This window comes from Cryptomeria japonica, chromosome 4 (genome assembly GCF_030272615.1).
Source record: "Cryptomeria japonica chromosome 4, Sugi_1.0, whole genome shotgun sequence".
Lineage (NCBI taxonomy): Eukaryota > Viridiplantae > Streptophyta > Pinopsida > Cupressales > Cupressaceae > Cryptomeria > Cryptomeria japonica.
The window spans coordinates 680,735,833-680,743,576 of NC_081408.1; positions in this window are offsets into that span (position 1 = coordinate 680,735,833).

Sequence of the window (7,744 nt, forward strand, 5' to 3'; positions counted from 1 at the left end):
ATATATGGGTTTTCTAGTGCTTTTTGTGAGAGAGAGAGTGTGTGTGTGTGTATGTGTGTGTGTGTGTGTGTGTGTGTGTGTGTGTGTGTGTGTGTGTGTGTGTGTGTGTGTGTGTGTATGTATGTATGTATGTAGGTACATCAAAGATTACTTTAGTGGTGAATATTCACCAATGGCGAATATTTTGTATCGACTGGGGGTGGCCATGTCGCTAGAACATTATCAATTTTCTTCAAATTCACAGCCTGATCGCCATATGTTTTATGTAATTAAATATTTCTATGCAAGGATTTCGCCAATACAATATAAGTTGGACACATGGTAAATTTAATTTTTTCGCCTACATTCTCAGAGGTTGCCTTAATAGACAACCATAATTCGCCTATAGGCATGTGAATATTTGTTCGCTAGGAGGACCCAATTCGCTCGACATTTTATCGATGCGTGTCTCCATTCACCCCAACTTTTACCAACTATATTGTATTTGCCAATTATTTGGACGACCCATAATCGCCTCGAAAATTACATAAGTGTTATAGTTACATAGGATTCGCTAAATATTTGTATACCATATAAAATTCCCATGGAATTCACCATATAAGGATTGGTATAAATACATGCAAAGAACATATCTATGTCTACACAATCTAGTGGGTTCTAGGCTCTGAATTCTGATCAATAGCGAAGTTTCAAACTAAGGAAATTCATTGTTGTTGACTGCATTAGCGACTGCTAGTGACCTAAAGGTGAGTGATCATATTTTTGAAGTGTTATAATGTTATTCTAAATTTATCTATATTTGTTTGCACTATTGAGTTCATTTTTATTTAGTGGCGACCCGTCAGTGCCAAGTGGTCAACTGAGACATTCAGACCTCAGACATCTAGATTGTAGGTTGTAGGGCCAATGAAACATATATTATACTTTATAGTCTAGTATTGCTTGTTCAACAAATTGATATTCTTTTGGCAGCCTTTATTTTGTTGGAGATGTCGAACAAGAAGAAGGGTAGGAAACCTGAATGTGGGGAAGGCCATGAGAGGCCAAAAAAAAGAAGAACGTTGTCTTCATACTTTGGCTTTGGAAAAGAGTGTGGTGAAAATCAGGAAGGTACATCATCACAAGTACAAGTACAAAATTTGCAACCTACACCACATGTTGAAGACGATAGCGAACCTGATATCTTAGATCAAGATGATCTCGAAGAAGATTATCTGGTAGATGCCCAAGTTAGCTAGAATGATATAATCAACTTGGGTGATAATGTCATTGATGATAATGCACGGAAGGGGAAAGGAAAAGCCAGATCAAAAAAGGATCGGGAGTGGGATATGTCAGTGAGGAATTTTCAAATTAATTGGGCATCAAAGTATCCATTCATTGAACCAGTGGAGAATCCAATTGAAGGCGAGCCTCCAATAGAATGCAGGTGTAAGATTTGCACTTGGAAACATAACAAGGATATTAGGTTGCAGCTAAAATTTGACACCATAGAAAAGCATATGGGTAAAGTTTATGAAAAACAAAAGATAGACAGGGTTGAAAAATCATTGATAAGATGGAAAACAAAGGAGGAATGTAAGCATGTGAGGAATGCCTAAGAGTATTATTTTCATGAGAAAATACAGATGAAGCCTACTAAAGTTAAAGGTTCTATTGAAGCTAGTTTTGGAAAAGCAATGCAAATAGAACAACTGGGAAAAGTTGTTCAGTTAAGCGTTGTTTTTTATATTTTGAGCAGAGGGCGTGCTATGACATATTTCCCACCAATTAGTGGTTTATTACACTTTTTTAAAGTTCCTAACTATCCTAATAGACACTGGTTAGTAAACAGTGGATAGGAATGGGCAAGTTGTCTTGCCGAGGTTGAAAAAGAAGATGTAAAGGAAAAAATAAGAGAGTCAAACTTTCTTGCATTTTCTTTAGTCGAAGTTACAACAATTTACAATACTTCATGGGTATGCATGCATGTTTATATTATAGAGAATCATACTCGCCAACCTCATCTACTATCTGTTGCTAAAATGAAGGAGAGTGCAACAACGGAAAATTTATTTCAACTAGTAAAGAGAAGTTTAATTGAATATGGAGGTATGGATGACATGATGGTAGCCAAAAAATTGGTTTGTGTTGGAGTAGATGGAGCTTCAGTAATGCAAGGTCATAGGAATGGTCTTTGTACAAATATTGAAACTTCATTTGCACCGTATATTACTGCAATTCACTGCATGGCTCACAAAATGAATCTAGCTTTTGGAATTGTGAGCAAGTTTGCTTTGGTTAAAAAATTAAAATTTTAATCAGAGAGCTCTACTCACACTTCTGTCAAAGACCCAAGCAATTTATGGAATTTCAACACTTTGCTGATGGAATAACTGATGGGAACAAGCTTCTCAAGTATAATGATACCAGATGGATCTCTTTGGATGGTCCAGCACATCGAGTTTTTTCAAAATATCCATCCTTAATTGGACTATTTCATACAACTCGCGACGTGTAGTACCCCTCCTTGTTCAGACTCTTTTTGTATGTTTTTGATGGACTTCAGTGGAACATTATTGTATATTGATTCAGATCTTATGTGATGTTATTTCATGCTTTATCTGGATTTATGGTGTATGATTTTATGCAGTATCTCAGTGCTTATGATTAATGTTATTTTATGGATCATTATCATGGACTAACACTTTTACCTTATATGTGCGATGCGTTATTTATGTGTTGCCTGTTTGCATGTGTATGGGATGCAAGGAGATGATTTTCCTTCACTCACTCTGGTGAGATAGGGAACATCATGACTCTCCTTCATCAATGTGCGTGTCGTGTCTGTATATATATATATGCACATGTGGTTCTTTGGTGCAGGACATTGCAGGTACAAGTACCGGGTAGGTATGGGGTATCGACTCCACCTAGTTTCACAAGTCTGAGTGTTTCTTATATGTCCGATGGGAGTGGAGGAGATAGTTGTTGGACCCTAACTTGGCCTGCAGTTACACCCATGTGAGTGTTATCAGTCGGTTGTCTTTCCCGTCTGGCTGGTATGCAAGTCATAGTGCTTTATTTTGGTCATTTGTGAGTCGGCATTTGATCATTCTTCGTTTTGCATGCTTTCGTTCATCTAAATGGTTATTTAATTGAATGGATGATGCTATATTATGTTGGCATAATTAGTTAATTATCATGCTTAGAGGTTATTGATTTAATTGAATTAATGATTTGCTAGATTAAATGGTTAAATGGCTTATTTCAATGTGTAAAGTTACATTGATATATTTTGTGGAAGGAAATAAATAATTGCCTAGCCATTTAAATGATAAATGCTTATGTTGAAAGAAAGTATTTTGAAAAATAGGAAATAAAATAAAAGCTTTTCTTTTTACCTTTCCATTTAACATTTTCATTTTAATTGTTGGAAAAGAATTGTTTTTGGATAAATGGTAAATTTGATTGTTTTTACTTTAAAAATATTTAAATCTGATTGGATGGAAAAACTTTCAACCTAGAAAGTTTAGGTTAAAATATATTTTTTCATATATTCCTAAAATTCACGGGAATAAGAGGCAAGAATTTCTAGAGAGAAATTTGGTAAATCATTCTGGAAGGAGGAGCTAGAATTTAATTTGGGTTGCAAGGATTGGGATTCTTCCATCATTTTGCTTGCTAGTTTTCTTGAAGGTTGGATGATCTCTTCTTGTTTTAAATTTAAATTTGAATTTTTCAATTTGCTTCCTGTGTGTTGAAATTATGCAAATCTTCTTGTAGATTCTTGTGGAATGATTGGAATGGAAGAAAGAGTGTCTATTATTGTTCGTTTTGTGAAATTAATATCATATGTTTGCATTTAGGAAAGAAATTGTTCATTTCTCTATTTGTTGTATGTTGTGTTCTTGAAAATCAACTTCTTGGAATGCTCTTCTATTTGGAATAGAATGAATCAAATTTAGCTTGTTGTGTGCTCCCTATTATCTTATTGCCCAAGATTTGGGGTTCTGTGTGATTATAGTTCACCAGTTACCTTATTGGTAAATATCCATTTGAATTGGATCTTGGCACTGTGTGTGTGTGCCAGTGAAATGATCTGGAAATGAATCATTTTCATGTTTAAACGTTTAGTATCTTGAGTTTTTTAAATGCTTAAAAAGTAAGAATTTTTATCATTTTGGACTTTACCTTACCCCGTGGTAGGCTAGTCCCACCACGCGGGTTGATAGTGTCTATTTCCCACAGGTAGTAGTACTACCGATCAGTAGGATGGTTACCGTTCGGTAGCAGTACTACTGGTGGGTAGGACTACTACCGATCAGTAGCTTCTACTACTAGTTGATAGCAGCACTACTGGTCGGCAGTAGTACTACCAGAAGGTAGTGTCTACGGCCTCGACAATGACACTGCTACGAGTTGGTCTCGACCCCCACGTAACCTTGTACCCATAGCGGTACAAATTCCTATAAGCAATGAAGTTAATTTTTATAAAATGATATATTTTAAAGTGGTTTTAGTGTTAAATGAATATGGTGATTTTTCATGTGATTTTTATTATGAAGTTTAATAAATTTATCAATGGAAATCAAGGCATCAATTAGTAATACAAATTGGTTAAATTGGGCATATATTCTCGAAATGAATTAAATGTCGGTTAGGAATTCATGTTTTTATTCGGTGGAGTATTTGACGTGAATTTTATCCTTTATGGAATATTGATTTGGAAATTGCATAAATGTGAATGGTAAAAGAGTGTTTTATTTAATTTTCAATCAATGATGTTGCAAGTGCTTATGATGCTGATTTTATCAAAGATTTTCTGAGTGTGGACTTAGTGAAATTAGTTTTCCTTGCAAGAGTTATATTGTGTTATTTCTGGTATGTGGTTCATTCGTCCTATGGTGGTGTATTTGGTACCTTTGACCAAGTGATATATGATGACTTTGTTGTCTTAACCATGTAGTGTCTTTGCCTTATGGTTAACCAAGAGTCAGTATGTCACTGTTTTGACCACTTGTTTTTGGATAGTGGTGTTATGGTTGTGTGCTTCACCATAGGGTCCTCATGGAGTGAGCATGTTTGTTTAGTGTCATTGAGAGAGTGGCTTTCGAATGGGGTTTGTGCCCAAAGTGGTAGGTAGGATGACCCTTCGAAAGTAAGATAATAAGTTATAATCTAATTAATTGATTAGGTGGGTAGTTCTCAAACATTAATAAAGATATTGTACCTTGCGCATAGGTGAGTGCTTGTATTGAGGCTCATAATGTAGTGAGAAGGCTTGGAATGGCAAACCGACCACCTTGTCTTCATGAAAGGCTGGTAGGGTCTGCATGAGACTTAGTTGGAACCAGAGGTTCAGGAGAGGTTACTAGGACAGTGAGTCGGGACCTATGGAGGATGTACCATGGTATCCATCTTAAGCTATGCGATGACACTCTCTCTTTAGATTCACTTGTGTGTGAGATGTCGGTTCATTGGTATTTGTAATATCGAGTCACTTGTGTCATTGTGATGTTGAGTTACTTAGATTATTGTGGAGTCTCTTTGTGTTGTCATGGTGTCGTATTGTTTTGTTGACCATGTCATGCTTTTGCTTGCTTGAGGGTCCTCAGCTATCTCCTAGCACGGTGGGGTGATTCCATTTTGGTAATTACATGGTCGGGTGGTAGTGCCACTTCCCATCGGATGTTCTTGTTCGTACCTTCATGCGAGGATTGGCTTCACAGGTGTTTCTGTGGATCGTGGCTCATGCTTATCTCATGTTTGGAGATTATTGTTATTTGGAGACCTATGTGGTCTTTGTATCATGATATTTTGTAACCTTGTAATTGGTTAAGTTGTAGCTTTATATGTATATTGAGAAGCCATGTATTGGAAGAACAATGTAATCCTAAGATTGGGATGTTATTTATCAGTTTCCTTTATGTTATGTGTACATGGTTATTGAAGAGAAATTATACTGTATCCTTTCAATATTTCAATGGTGTAATCTGTTATTGCATATGGCTTCTTGTGATCATTGAGTTAATGATGGATTATTGGATTAACCTTAATTGTGGAATTTATCTTTTGGTTTTAATTCTTCGTTGGTAACCCTTAAGGAATTCTGGTGTTAGTCTTTCACTTGTGTTATCATGCATGTTGTGTGTTATGCGCTTATATGTTTATACTTAAAAAATATATATATATTTCACCCTTGTTGTGGGTTTTCTTTCGGGGTTCATGGTAGGGAATTACACAATAAATCAGATCAACTGAAATTTCCTAACCTTCTTTAGAGGTTAAGTAATTTAGAGACACTCTTAACTTTAGCATCTCTTTTGCCCATGCTAGAGGAAATGAGGAATATTATGAAGGCTACCAAAAAAGAGCTCTATATATTGTAGAATATGCTACGCTACGTAAGATGACATGCATGACCCTTGACAATCTGTATCGAAATCAACCAACACTATCTAATGAAAAATTTGTTCAGTGGCGGACACTCACAAATTTGAACAATCCTGATAACTTTTTACAAATCGCTGCAGACGGGGAGGTATGTGCCAATGTATGGGGAGCTAAGATACCAATGCACTTCTATGCCACAACCGACCCCGAGGAACTAGAAAAGTGCCCCAGGAAGCAACTAGCAAGAGTTACAAAGGAAGATTTCGACAAGATTGTTGAGACTGTAACTACTTCTATGAAGAAAATTGTGTATGATCTTTCTTCACAAATTAGAAGTAGATTCCCTCTTGACAACCTACTCAAAGCCATGTCTATTGTGTTTCCTCATTATTGGAGCCTCAACATTGCATCTAATTTTTGAAGTAAGCTACTGATTTTGATTAAAAAAATTTCATATCCAGAGAATTGAATGGAGTAACTATAAATGGAATATTAGATTAAAGTCATCTTCAAGAGCAATCATCTCATTTTGCATACACTATGAGAGAACAATATGGAAAAATGGAGAACCCCTGCGAAGAGGGATCAATAACAAGGCTTTGAAAAACTATAGCTAAGAACGCAGCGTTGAGTGATTCAATACCAGAATATTTGAAGCTTGTTGATTTATGTCTTACCATGATATTGGGTTCGGTGGAAGATGAGAGATTTTTCAGTGCTTTGGGGTTCCTAAAATCAAAGCTAAGAAACAAACTAGACCAAAATTTGGAAAATTGTTTGAGGCTCTATACATCTAGGTATAATGTCCACACTTTTCCTTATGATAGGGCACTACAAATCTGGAGGTCCAAATGTGAAAAAAGAGGTTTGGGAAACACTTCAAACCAAAGTTCCAGTGGGACTATTGACTCATGTACTGGACCTATTGGTAGCATTGAGATGCAGTTCAATGAAGATATGCAGACTCGGAGTGAAGAAACCACAGACAAGAATCAAGAAAGCTCTGAATTTGATGAGGATGAATGGCAACTGTAAGAGATTGGTATTTATTAATCTTATTACTGTATCTCATCATTCATATTACAAAAGCATATTACTTTTTGCAATTAGAATTTAATATTGATTTGTAATTGTATTTTCAACTTTCTATTTCCAGATTTAAAATAGCATAATAAAAGACCATAATGTGTTTATTGATACAGAGATGTTTATTGTTTATTTAGACATGTTTGAGAACTTATATTTTCATTAATTCTTTCAAAATATAGCCATATGATACAATTTATTTAATAGTAATACACCAATCTGTGTGATTCTCCATGCAAATTGCAAAAGTGAATACAAAGTTTCAAAACCCTTTGCAAATGAC